The sequence below is a fragment of the Meriones unguiculatus genome, chromosome 17, assembly GCF_030254825.1.
Source record: "Meriones unguiculatus strain TT.TT164.6M chromosome 17, Bangor_MerUng_6.1, whole genome shotgun sequence".
NCBI lineage: Eukaryota > Metazoa > Chordata > Mammalia > Rodentia > Muridae > Meriones > Meriones unguiculatus.
In genome coordinates, this window is record NC_083364.1 from 76,067,520 (window position 1) to 76,082,772 (window position 15,253).

At 35.3% G+C, this 15,253-nt stretch overlaps 1 protein-coding gene across 24 annotated transcripts in view; it reads right to left on the minus strand.

Annotated features, from left to right (window-relative positions):
* Positions 1 to 15,253, minus strand: part of Robo2 (roundabout guidance receptor 2) — a 1,624,501-nt gene that overhangs the window by 458,572 nt on the left and 1,150,676 nt on the right. The window lies entirely within an intron of this gene.

The following is a 15,253-nucleotide window of genomic DNA, read 5'->3' on the forward strand; positions in this document are numbered from 1 at the left end:
TCAAATCTACCTGCTTTTTTTAAATTAGTTAGACAAGGATAACTTCTTTTCCTCTTTCTCTACATCTTTTTCATAAAACTTCGTATTTCCTCAACATTTTATGTTTCCTTACTGTTCCTCCAAAGCCTGTCTGACTACATGTGTTTGATCACTATGACAAGATACATGGTTTAACTTTAATGTCCATTCCTCAGTTTCTACCACTGAAGGACTCACATTGGTGTACAGTGACCTAGTGTTTATGATGCAAAACTGTGATCCAATAATATAAGAAACAACAGATATTTAGGATTCACTGGAAAAATATAATCCAATGTGAAAGTCGTCCAAAATTAGTGATTCGAACAGCTTCAAGTATAATACGAAAGGGTGTAGGATAAAACTGCCTCTTCCTGAACTATACAAGCTTGGCTCAGGTTAAAAATCCCTCTGTAAGAAACTTACATGCCAATATAAATTCTATAAAATGTTTAAACTGTCCCATGAGGCTTTAAACACAGATTTCTCTGTAATCATATCCTTTCCATGTCTTTCCTCACAAACTCACACATCACTACAATAAGTAGTATTGTTAAGAGTTCTTTGAGGGCTAAAAGGCATTCACACGCAGTACATACTTATTTTGTCAGTCTTTGTCAGTTAACTGATGATCAGAACCATTTTTATGGGAAAGATCATGGTACTTTAACACAGTATGCTTCTTTATCGAAATAAGCTTTGGCACAAAGAAAACTATATCAATATGGTTTCTTATCTAAACCAATTAACTTTTATAAAACAAATATTTATATAATTAACTGAATCAAATCATCTTTATTCTAAAATGATATCTATACTTTTTCTACTCTTGTTACTTATTTAATACATTGGTATCTAGACTGTTCTTGCCAAGTCATATACAATGTTACCATTAGAAAGGGCAAATGAAAACTTATGTTGTTTCTTAATAGAAGCAAATGGTACATTGCAAAAGTACAAAAGGAAGTTTAGGTATTTAACAGTTAATTGATAAACAACCTGTGCACACAGAGAGCACGCATTTCCAGTTTGAAAGGCCTAGTGTAAGAAACATCAGATGAATGGGGAGGAAGTCCCCCTATCAGTGGACTTGGAAAGGGGCACGGTGGAGATGAGGGAGGGAGGGAGGGACTGGGAGGGAATGAGGGATCGGACACGGCTGGGATACAGAGTTAATAAAATGTAACTGATAAAATAATAATAATAATAATAATAAAGGAACATTAGTGCTGAGCATCCTGTTCCAGAATCTGAAGAGAGGCACCAGGTGCAACAGTCTGCTGTGTGGAATGTTTTTTCCTTCCTTCCCTCCTCCCTCCCTCCTTCCTTCCCTTCTCCCTCCCTCCCTCCCTCCCTCCTTTCCTTCCTTTTTTTTTTTTTTTTTTTTACTATTACAATTTATTCACTTTGTATCACGGCTATATCCCCCTCCCTCTTCTTCTCCCAATCTCACCCACCCTCCCTTTTCTCCCCCTATGCTCCTCCCATAGTAATAAGGGAGGTCCTCCTCCCCTTCTATCTGACTCTAGCATATCAGGTCTCCTCAGAAATGGCCGAATATTCTTCCTCTGTGGCCTGGTAAGGCTGCATCCCTCCCCCAAGGGGAAGGTGATCAAAGAACCAGTCTCTAAGTTCATGCGAGAGACAGTTCCTATTCCCATTACTAGGGTACCCACTTGGAGATTGAGCTGCAACGGGCTTCATCTGAACAGGGGTCTAGATCCTGTCCATGCATGCTCCTTGGTTGGAGTAAAAGTCTTTGCAGGACCCTTTTGGCTCATATTTTTTGGCTCTGTTGGTCTCCTTATGGAGCTCCTGTCCCCTCCAGTACGTTCTATCTCCCCTTTCTTCCATTAGGTTTCCTGCACTCTGCCCAAAGTTTGGCTATGAGTCTCAGTATCTCCTTCGATACCCTGGTGGGTAGAGTCTTTCAGAGGGTCTCTGTGCAAGGCTCCTGTTCTGTTCCCTGTCTTCTCCTACTTCCGCTGTCTATCCTGTTTGCCCTTCTGAATGAAGATTATTCTTCTTCCCTAGAGTCCTCCTTATTGTTTAGCTTCTTTAGGACTATAGATTTTAGTATGTTTATCCTATATTATAGGGCTAATATCCACTTATAGGTGAGTACAATCATAATTATGCAGTTATTTGAGGCACGTAAAGTTGAGTGTTTTTCAAAGAAAAGCAATCCACTAGCTTCCCTATGACTTCATTCGAACTTTCCTATCAAACCTATGTCTCAGTCTGACCTCCCTCATTTTTAATTGCCTTCTATGAACTTTCTTCACGGCCTTTCTGACACAATGTCTAAATTTTACAAAGTATCATGAAAGTAAGATTTATCTATGAATTTTGATGAATTGATTAATTACTATATTTGACTGAAAACATTCAACAAAGAGTTTTGCAACAAATAATGCCAAATGCAATACGGTCAGATTCCATCACATTGTAAAAAGTTGATCTGTTTCAGTAGCACATAACACTGTTATTGATTTAGTAAATAAACGTTAACCACAATGACAAAGATTTCTGTTTTGGTTTCAGCTAAAAAGGGTAACATTTGTAAGTTATTGGTTTAGAGATATTCAATAGAATATATAAAAATAAACATTTGAAGTTTAGACATTTTCAGTTTCACAAGCATTAATTAGTAGCATCTATAAATGTAAAATGCATTCATAATGCTGGGCATGGAGGTGCATGCCTTTAATCTGAGCATTTGAGAAGCAGAGGAATGTAGATCTCTGTGAGTTCAAGGCCAGCCTGGTCTACAAAAGTGAATCCAGGACAGCTGGAGCTCTGTTACACAGAGAAACTCTGTCTCTAAAACTCAAATAAAAAGAAAGTGTTCATAACAAAATAAGCTACTTTACATATGACACATAAAAATATAGAAAAAGTAACACAAATTTATAAATGTGAAAAAAGCCAAATAATTACACTGAATCATTATTCAATGATTATTAATGTCAAGAAAAGTGTGAATTGCTTTTAAAAGACATAAGCACACCTTAATACACACTGCTTTCCTGAATCATATTGTTTGAAAGAGTAATCACACAAAAGTATTATTTTTGGAGAATATCAAAATAGTAATATGAAGATTATATTTTTATATGTAATATTATACATAATTGTCTACTGGAGTAGACAAATATATCTTTTTGTTAGAATAGGATTTTTAGGAAGCACCTATTCTTCTTAGAATTCACTTAAAACATAACAACAGAGGAGAAAGTGAGTTTTATAAATTTTTTGGAAATCTTTCTTATAATTTAATTAATTAAAATATAGGATATATGATTTGTGTTTTCAGTTTGGTTATTAAGTCACTTCAATGAACCAAATTTTAAGAGTCTTAAGGATGATATTAGAGTCTTAAGATTGTTATTAACTCATTAAATTGTTTATATTTAGGGACAGTGAGAGGGTCAGTGGGTAAAGTCATTTGAAACCAAGTCTGAAAACCAGAGCTTAATGCTTAGTAATATCATGTTAGAAAGCCAGAACCAACTTCAAATTAGTCTCTGAGCTCCATCTGTGCCTTGTGGTATGTACCCTCATACAGCCCCACAAGTATGTCCACGCACACACAAAAGAAAGTAACTGTATTACATTTAAAAAAGTAAAATTTTTATTAGAGCAGCAGTTAGAAAAAGTAATCTTTCTCCCTGCACTCTTATTGATACTATACTTCTAAGTAACTATTTCTCCTAAGTTTAAATGACCCTGGCAAAGAAATGATTAAAGACAAAACAACCACCAAAAACTGAAACAAAACACACATATTAATGGAGTGGTTTGGAGGTCCCAGTTGTTTCTTCACCAGGTTGAAAATGGTGGATATCACAGCATGCTCTCACATGTTCAAGTTCAGGTGCCGAACACATTTAATTTCTACAATCTGTCTTATTAACTCAGAGTGAAGTATTTCCAGTATTCATCTCTGGGATCTCACAGGTAGCTGGCCATATTATTGTCCAGGCAAATGTGTTATGAGTCCTCAGATGATGAACTACACAGAGGCCACATGTCACAGGGACTAAAATTGATAATCCATCAGTAATTTTCCATCTGTCACAATAGCTGTGACCCATTGAACTAAATAAATATGTTTAATCACTGACTGGTCAACTTATCAAATAATGTGGAGGGCTAAGGGGAAGAACTTGTCAAATATGAGACAGATAAAGCTAGAACCGTAGCTGTAGGCAAGAGTACAACAGCATCCTTTATGCCCAGTGTTTCCCTTGTAACTTCAGAAAACTGACCTAAGTCAAATCATAATAGAAAAAAGAACTCAGTCTTTGTTATTTCAATCAAAATCTTCTGTAAGTCTACCTCACATATTCTGTTTTTTTGAACACTAGTCAATTATTCCTGCCTTTTCTTTAGAGTTCTAGTCTATAAAGGCATCCCTATATTCAGTTTTAGGAAACACATGTAACCCAGTAGAAAATGTCAGAGTAGGACTACAGCACCAGCACACACTTATTAAGTCACAGAGAAATGATAATTTGAAAATCGGACTGGATAATGTTCTCCTCTGGAAATGCCTTTCACTCATCATTTAGGAGAAGGTATTCAACATTGCTGAATATGAACGGTTACATGACAAGCCCATGCCATGCAAACATTAATCACAGTTAATGAGATAAAAACTCTGGTAATGTGTGACACTGCATAAGTGATAGATCAGCCATCCCTTCATTGACTGTGCCAACAGCTATGTGATTATAAAGGCCAACTTCCCCGCACTGTCCAGGAATGGGTCAAGCTAAGTGATTAGCTACATGACATTGAGCAGAACAGAGCTGATTTCTTCAGCTGGATTCATGATGCTGCCTAAGGCACTGCACCCAAGTGAAATTCTCCATGTCTTCCACTGCCAAGGCCATGTACCAGCAGCTGCGACAGAAAACTCTTGAACTTGTTTATCCACACTTTTTTAATCCTGATTTTATACACTGATTCCCAGTCTGTGGGGTTGAGAAGATGGATGAGAGGATCAAGAGCCATGAATGAGTCAGGGTCGTGATGTCATTAGATCTCATTAAGTCCATCACTCAAGACAACAACAGTCACTCCAAAGGTCATACCATGTGAAGACCCTGGTATAGGTAAAAGAAGACTGTTGAACAACATGAACCAATTCCTCTTTTAGAGCTGATATTACATATGGCAGCAAAACTTTTGACGTGGTCATTATAGTTTTAAATGCCATTTTATTAAAATAAATGGTTTTGAAGAATGGAGAGTAAAATAACTTTGAGTTCTTCAGAAAGCATGTTATTTGTTGCAAGGGGGACATAAAAGTCTCCCTAGTCCATGAACTAGCACTGACCCTGCTGATTTACCATCATATAAAATTACTAAGAAATTCTGAAGGTGTTAGTTTGGTTTCTAAAAGTTGCAGATGGACTAGTCATAAACACGTCACAATAGGAAACTGAACAACTTTTCCTATAGTAGTACAGCAGCATTTATTATTCTCATTATTCAATCACTCTTATTATTCTGTTATGTTATAAACTAAGGCTTATAAAGATGACTTCCAGCCAATTACAACATTATATTTGGAAAGACTTATTAAATAAGCTTAAAAATTAGAATACATCTATTTTCATAATGTGTGTTGAAGCTAGGATTTGTGCTTTTTAGCTGTTGTTTGAAAACATTTTAAAAACTGGGCTGAAAGTATCTGATTTGACTGCATTACTGTTGCTTATTTATATGTGTAGATTTTTCGTCTCTTATTGAAATATTTAACAAAATTGAATCTACTCTAAAGAGTACCTATTATTATTAAGATCATAATGATGATAATTACTAAAACAGAAGTTTTAGAAAATGGTACATACTCATGAAAATTAATTTAAGAAAATTTCTCAACATTTTAAAATAGCATCTTCCAACATTTTAAAATAATATCTGATATATAATCAGTAAAATGATATAAATTAATTACTTTTTAAAAGTCAAATAAAAACATTCATAGTAAAATGGTCTTTTTACTATTTCAAGTAATATTTGTGTGAGAGAAAACAAATACAATATAATATTAGTGTAATATATGCTTCCTTTTATTTAAAATCATATTATCTGTAATTAGTTCTTTGATAAATAAAAAATATAATTTTTTATAAAGGATAATGAAAAATATAACTCAAATAAATAGGTTGAAAAATAAATATTATTTTTATTTTGCTTTTCAAAAACAGAATTTAACCTACACACTAGGAATTTATATCTATACATGTTATGCTTCACCAGACAAGAAATATTGGCCCAAGACATATATAATTTTTCAAAAAACAATTTACCTTAGACCTGCATGGATGATTGAAAAAGAAAAATGACTTAATTCCATGGCCACAAGGTGAACAAGGGCTGTGCATACACACACACACACACACACATGAGCAGTGAATTCCTCAAAAGACATGTAAGATTAAGGAAAAGCCTCACTTTATTCATGACATTATCAATTACTTGTTGTCAACTACAGTTCACATGGAGAAATTCTGATAATGAAAAGAAGTAGTATCCAGATAAGGATCAATGTTTTTATAGAAACTAAAGGAACAGCAAATTAAAAAAGACTGATGTTGATTTTGCTGAATCTTGAGAGCTGATAACCTAAAGTTCTTCAAGGAAAGCTTCACTTTTATCCCAGTATATACAATCAGAAGCTGCACATTGACTTAGAAGAATTCACTTAGTTTCCTCTTCTCTGGAGAAGAAATTACGTAGTCTATTTGTGCTATTATAAACTTAGAAAGTGGATGCATAATGTTAAAAGGTTTAACAAAATTACTGGAAAAATTAACCATGAGAAGAGACCCAAGCTGATGTCTTCAACTAACACAACTATACCCTATAGTGTTGACTGATGCAATTGGCTACCTCATTTGTAGATGCATGTCTTTCCGTCATCCACTGAAAGCTTTCTTAAGTCATTTCATCTCTCTATTCCTCAATGTTTTGAGGCAAATTGACATGAAGGCACTCTTAACTTTCCAACAACCAACTAGCAACTGCTGCCTGGTTTTATAGTCACATGATTCACAAACGCTTTTTCTTCCCCACATCCCCTGGTTTAATCCCACATTCATTTCTTATGAGAAGCTTCCATTAATGCCCCTGTAATTAACATCACACCCAAATGAAATGAATGGGAGATTTTCTTATGCACAGGGTAAGGACCCTTAAATAAAAATGAATAATGATCATATTTCCCAGAAGACATCTATGGCAGCCCTCAAGTGTGATTAACTAGACCACTCCCCATCTCTCTTTCTCCACAGGAAGAGAAGAGTTCATTTGCATGTCATCTGATATAAGAAGAGACTCTAGCATGTAATGGGTTATTACCAATGAGTACTTCATTAGTAAAGCTTTTTCTTATGATGTGTCAGAAAAAAAAAAAAGAAGAAAAAGTAAATTGAGACTCTTGCATCTCTACTAATGACGTACACATTTAAAGATTAGATTACATCAGTTTATCCAAAGAATCAACTGAAAACTCAGAAAAGCTTTCTTAAGTTGACTGATTTACAGGTAACCCCCCTTTAACAAGAGACTCCTGATAGAAACTGCTTTTAAAAAGAAAATCCTATATGAATATTAAACACAAGATTTTCTGCCTCTTTTTAGGAATATTCAAAGCAGACCCAGAAAGAAAGCAAAAATAAATCAACCTTTCTATCAAGCTTCTTTTGAATATGGACATGTGGATTCTTTGCAATTATATTTTATAGATAAAGGGATGGCCTACAAAATGTATTTAATTTAATTGCTTATAATCTCCAAGGATTTCAAAATAGATGTGTAAGAGGGGCACACAATTTTCCCAGGAATTTTTTCCAATGACTTGTCATGATGGATGATATGAAGATATATCATGAATTTACTTTCACTTTGTGGAATTTCTTGAAAATAGGAAAGTAATGAAAATTATTTCTTACCTGAAGAGGGCACGGGGTTCTAAGCCTCATGACTGGTTTCATTAACCCAAAGATTCATTTCCCTTAGAGGGAATATACAAGGTGAAGCCACATCAAGATCTGAATTTGTACATCAACTGTTATATTTATCACACACAACACCCTACTTACTTTGGTTAAGTTTTAAACCCTTAAGTTCTAAGGAAAAAAAGACACATAAAAATCACAATCCACAACAGTGTTGTCAATCTGCAGCTTCCAACAGTTGTTCTTTCAATTGTTTATACTTAGAGAGACCACATAGAGAGGCCACATAGAGAGACATTTATTTTTCATTTGGCAAAGGACATCTTAGTGTGCTTACAAAATCTAGGGGACCTACAGATATCATTATCTGTCAATATCAGTAATCCCTATTCTTTCAGCTTTTTCCTACCTAACCTTCTCGTGGGCTTCCTGTTTTAATGGTGAATTTAAGCAATACTCAAACCCATGAGTAGTTAAGGTAGCACAGACTCAAGCTGAATTATATTTCTTAATTTAAACAGCTACTATTTTAATAGGATTTAGAGTATGAAATTTAATGGTAGTAATATGGTGAAATCTATTTACTGCATCATATATCAGAAGCTATTATGTGGTTTGGTCTGACTTTAACTTCCTATTTCTGTTAATTGTAATTGAGTATCATAGCCATGAATTCTTCACAGAACAAAGGATATATGGAATTTTATTCCATTGATGCTTTTGTACATTAGAAGACCCACCATAATAACATAGATCCTGTCACCACAGTCTCCTCCTCCTGTCCCTTCGGAGTCATAATCAGTCCTGCCTGACTTCTATATCTTTGACTTTTCACAACCACTAATCTGTTTTCTATCACGATAATTTTGTGATCTTGAGTATATTATGTAAATGGAATTATATAGCATGTGACCTTTTGAAATGCCCTTTAAAATGCCATTTTCCATGCAGCATAATACCCAGGAGACCCATATGCATGATGCTGCATATCAATAATTCAATTCTTTCTCTTGCTGAGTAGTATTCCGTAGTGTAGATATAGACTGCTCGGTTTAATCATTCATTTCAATGAGAAAACAGTTCAGTCCAATTTTGTCTTCTGCTATCACAAATAAAGACTAGTTTTTGCAAGCATGTAAATATTCCCTTGAGGTAAATGTTTAGATATGCAATACATGGTAAGGATAATTTGATGCATTTATAACTTGTAAACCATATTATAATGTGACTATAGCACTTAGGATTTTAATCAGTAATGAACAAAGAATTTTCCCTGCACCTTGCAAGAATTCTGCAATAAAAGATGTGTATCATTTCTGATGGAATTAACCTGCACTTCCCTAAGAAGAGTAATGAGCTTACATCCCATTCATAATATGTGTTAATTTGTGGGATAACTTATGGCATCCAATGTATATTTTTTTATTTGTTATTTATCAATGGGCACACACACACATACATATTCTCTATCGAAAACTAGTTGCTGCAGAATGTTAGTATTTATCATTGATTTATCTTTTAGTTAAGTATCTGTTATTCCTAAACTAGTTGTATACTCAAATCACCACACAGAGACTGGGATTTGTTTAATTAACCTAGAACAAAATTCTGGGTAATAATTACTCCATCCTAAACCTCTAAGACCGCATAGTTTCCTCCCATTCAAATTTCTCACATTATAATTCCCACATTAGTCATATCTTAGGTCCAGTTCATCTCTCCTGGTGGTTCCCAGTCCTCTCCTCCAGATCTCTTCTCTCTAACTCCTCCCACCCTATTCTCTCCATTGCACAGCATTGGCTGGTTATTTTATTAACAATACAGAGAACAAATGTTTACACAAACTTGACACAGGTGGTGCTTATTAGAATAAACATCATATTGAATGAACAAGGGTAAACTGTATACATTCCACAAGAACATTATAACACTAGTCTTATTTTCTTAAGGAGGATGGAATATTTTGAGAATATTCTTTGTTCTTTGTGTATGTGTGTGTTTGTGTGTGTGTGTGTGTGTTTAGGAGTTGTGTGGTACCAAATTCTAGGCACTATGTTTTTGCTGTTGCTTATTTCTGTTATGGCAGGGTTCTTTTGTGGTCTCGTTTGCCTGGTTTTTCTTTTTGGCTGTGCTATATTTTGTATAGCTTTGATTAATCCTCACAGTTAAGTATTTGGAATTAATTTTTGAAGTATGTAATATATCAACATTTATATTTTGTCTATGGATATTTACTACATTTGGCATTAACACTGCAAATGTTGAATCATTTTCTAAGTTTAAAAACTAAACAGATATAACAATTTAAAAGCCAAATTGGCCATTGTTAATGGAATTATATGTTGAACTTAGAACTATGACAGCAGAAGATGTATATAAATAGATAGGCAACAAAATAAAATTAGAAGATATTAATGGCTGGAAAAAACTCTAGAAAGGTATAGACATGGCTGCCATTGTATTGCTTCTTTTTGTAAACTTAGTCAATTTATAAATTGGATTGTTAATCTTCAAGACGCCTTAGCCTCCAAACATGTCAATAACAACTGAAAGTGATGGATTTTTGTGATACTGATATTTGACAACTAGGAACTGTAAAGAGAAAATCAAATTACTTGAATAAACTAATGAGCCCTTAACTGTCAATATATAACTAAACAAAACATAGAAGAGTATTATTTTACGTTGTTTCCTTTCTTAAATATCCTACAAATCACAGAATAACAACACCAAAACTGTGCATGCTACTGCATTTCACCTCTTCAGGGGTCATCACTGTGTACACACAACCAGGTCAAGGTCTCTGGATAAAATACCCAAAATCAACACTAACGATTTTCTTTTCCCTAAGTGCCAAATGATTTTGTTTGCTTGCTTAAATTAATCAATGTGTAGGCTTAGCTGAGTGATTAAAAAAAAAAAAGTACTTGAGAGCAAGGTCTGTCTGCGTTAAAATCTTATCTCTACTGCCTGTATGAAAATATGCAAGTTAATTTCATAACTTAGATATATAAGAAAGAGAATGCATGCAAGCAAACCTTACAACAGCTTTTAGAATTTAATAAACCACGACTGTGAAATATTTAGAGCAAAAAGTTTGGTGGTCAGCAGAGACAAGTGGTTCTCACTGCTCAGTTCCTGTTGAGAAGCACCTATTCACCAGCTCCTTATTCTGTTTTCTCTTGTCATCAAGACCCCTTACTCTCCAGCAGGTCCTCGTCCACGCTCTTGTGACCATGTCCTACTCTGTTCCGTTCAACACTGACATATCAAAAGAACTTATGCTTCACTGTTTGTCTTTCTTTTATAATTGTGATTTTAAAAAATGATCTATCCCTTAAAATATAAAACATAAACCATTTTGAAGTGTAAAGTTTAATAATGTTAAATATAATTTAGCTGGTTTGTGACAAACACTGTTATATTATACTACAAAATACTATCTCTAGATCCATTAAAAAACTATTTGCATTTTTTAAAATAAAACTACACCCCAGTGCCTGTATGTGTGTCAGGCATTTAGGAGGCATATGGAACTATAATACCTAAATTTATATCTTCTCTGGGCATAGGTTCATTTTGAAAACTTTCCTTTCCACCTTTTGTTGAGATGTGATCCCCATCCATAATGCAGCTGTCCTCCTGGTGCATGGGAAAGTGTAGCAGGACTGTCTTCTACCTCACTGCTCAAGGTTCACTCCCTAAGCCTCATGCTCTACCTCCGTAAGTTACTTCCAATTAGTGTAACAAACAGAGGAGGGATTTCAGTGTCTTCCAGGAAAAATTACCATTCTTTAAGCACCAAGATCTACTCCTATATGCCCTCACATATAGTTACTAATTGTTGTTTTCCTCCAAAGTTGGTTAAATACAGTCTTTTCCTTCCTTCTTTCTTTCCTTCCTTCCTTCCTTCCTTCCTTCCTTCCTTCCTTCCTTCCTTCCTTCCTTTCTTTCTTTCTTCCTTTCTTTCCTTCCTTCCTTCTTTCTTTCTTTCTTTCTTTCTTTCTTTCTTTCTTTTTTTATTTTGGCCTCCCTTAACACATGGGCAATGCAGATAGGTCCACATACATGGAAGCAAGCCAGATCCTCAGCCTTAGCCAAATATGGAGTTGTTTGTGACAGAGAGCACTCACCATCGGGAAGGTGGAAGGCGGAAACCAGCTCCATCTTTTTTTTTTTTTTTTTGAGGTGGTAATATGGTTTATTCATTTAGCATATCTGCTCATGAATCATAAAGTAATTATTGAGCACTAACAGAATTGGTTCTATCAGGTACGATAGTAACAGAGCATTGAACACATAACAAAGGTTTGCTATCTCAAAGAACATACATTGCGAGGTAGTTACTGGGCAGTGGAGCAGTTACATGAGTTTCAGGTGTCCATCATTGCCATCTTTTAACACAAGGCAGGTAAAAGGCAAAAGGCAAAAGGAAAACCATGTGCACCAGCCCAGACACAAACCCTTTCATCTACAATGGTCTCATGCTTGTAAGATATGCTAGCGCAATGGTGGCACAAACTTGTGGGAAGAGCCAACAACAACTGATGTGATTCAAGACCTACTCCACAAGATGCAACCCACATCCAAGAACCTGAGACTAGAAAGCCCAGGGACCTAAAGTAAAACTGAATACTATGTGTCTAAAAAAAAAAAAAAAATCAGTGATAAAATGGCTTAGGGAACGCTGAGGAAGAGGATGTAGAAAGAGTGTAAGAGCCAGAAGGGATGGAGAATACCAAGACACAAGGTCCTCCAAATCAATATGATCAAGCACAGAGGAACTCACAGAGACTGAGGTCAGCTCCATCTTTCAGGCGCGGCATTCCGCAGCTCTCTACAGTTCCCCCTTTTTGTTTTAGACGCATCAGGCAAGAGTAGAGGTCTGATCTCTGATATTAGAAATAAATTGGGACTTTGTACTGATGTTCATTTAGGTGTCATCCACCCAAAGAGCATCAGACCCGCTGTGACCACTCTTAACTCATTGAGCAAGCCCTGTTCAGGCATCGCGTCTCCACTACACTGGATGGTGAATGCCAGTGGCTGAAAATACAGCTTTAAGAAAATAACATGAGAGGTGTGAAACCTTACTCCTAACAGCTGCGGAAAAAAAACAATAGAGACTTTGAAAATGAGTTATGAGAAACATTGAATGTTCCCATTCAATATGGATAGGGCAAGAAAAAAAAACGGAAATGGAGCAGGCTAATTCAGATAATGTGGTTTATATCAAATATGTCTTATGCTATCAGAAGAAACAAATAGTCACATATTCGTTTTTTTTTTTTTTTTTTTTAAAAACTTTATAGAAACTTAGGTGTTAGAGAACCAGGCACAAAAATGTAATGACTGTCTTTAGAGATGGTAAGAAATACTTCTGTATCTTGGAATTGACCTGATTTCCAGATAGAAGTATGGATGACAAAAAAGATCTCTTTTTATATTTGGATGCTAAGTTAAGCTCAATTTCTAGGCCATACATGAGACTATATGCAATGTTCCATTCCCATGGCATCCACCATTCAGACTTGCTGCTTATAACTCAGACTGATGATTTCACATGTTGAAATTCCCAAGATCAATTATCAATTATGTAATCAATTACACACACACACACATATAAACACATATAATTCTAGATATATGGTGTGACCTCTTCTGCCATCTTGTCAACAGTAGCCTACAACAACTAAATCATCCAGTCAACTATTGATGTCTAGAATGGAACACTACTGAAAAGTAGGGAACTCCCAGAAGCTATTACAAGCTGGAACTTCATCCTCACTCACACAGTATGTTTTAGGAAACGTTAACAATAATGCCTCGTAACAGAAAGAAGGGTAGGCATCTCTCCTAACTAAGAAACACACGTCTAGGAATGCCTTGCTATTGAAATTTCCTCAGGGAAAAAAAACAAAAACAAAAACATTTTCAGTTCTAAATACGTCAATAGAATAATTAACCTAAGTCCTTTGTAATTAAATTACAAGATGTTATGAACCTCTATACAGAAAAGAAATAGACTTATATGAATTCTCCTGGTTTATAAAGACTGACTCATTCTGAAAGGGGTGCAGCCTACTTAGAGGAATTACAGAACTTTTGTGGGGTCCTTCGGTCAAATTAGAAAGACCTATGTTGTTAGAAAAAAATCTGTGTACAAAAGGAGAATTAGAGATGTGCTGTTCTAGAATCACAGGTCTTAAAATGTATGAGTTACGGCACAAAATTACCTTAGTAAGTGTTCCCCTTATAAATGTACACAACATGCAAGTTTATAGAGACATATCGCCTCTACAGGAAAGTGTTTCTGTGGATGGGAATTGCGTGTTAACTGGCATAGGTCTTTTAAGGTCAAAATGTTCTTGATTTGATTGTCATATTGTTAGTGACACCTTGAAAATATATTTACATATATGCTGATATATATAACTATAATTTCATTAATTCATTCTTGCCATATATGGTGGCATTTCAGAGGCTGAGGTAGGGTGGCTGGGAGTATGTAATCACCCAGGAATAAATAGCAAAACCATGTCTCATAAACAAAACAAACAAACAAAAATTCAAGGAGCTCTACAAAGTTGAAATGTAAAATCTCTTAAATTTAAATTGCCTCCAGTCTTTATGAAAACAAATAAACAAACAAACAAAAACATTCTGCCTGGATAAACTTTGCCCAGAGCCAAAATAATATCAAGCACATGAAATCTCCATACTTGCCAACTTGAAGGAATGAAGCTAACAATTTGAAGGCACTTGAACCCTCTCAAATCAGTCCATCTAGCTATTCATACACTCAGGCTTCCTTGTACAGATACAAGCATCAATGTAGTCTTAGACTTAAAACAAACAGGACTATTGTGCGTGTGGAGTGCCCTACAGCTTTGCTGTCCTGGCAATCTGTGACCTATAAATAATGCAGAGCCTCTTCTTGCTCTGAATTATGCTCCTGTAGCCCGAGTCTTGATACATGCAGAACATGGGGTAAAAAAGGGGGGTTTCTGGGGGGAGTAAATGAAGAAATAGTGAGGAAAAAGGAAACCACCTTGACTCATGGAATTCACACTCATTATCCAATCGAATTAAGAATCATGCATGTTCTCTTTTTTTGGGGCCAAAATAAAAAACTATGTTTTGAATATTTAGCTACTTTAAGTACCAAAGCACCAGGTAATCGCAAAGTTCTGTATTTCCCTTTAAAGTTAGCAATATGGGGGCAGGGAAGTTCCATGTGAACCCTGAACTTTGTCTTTTTT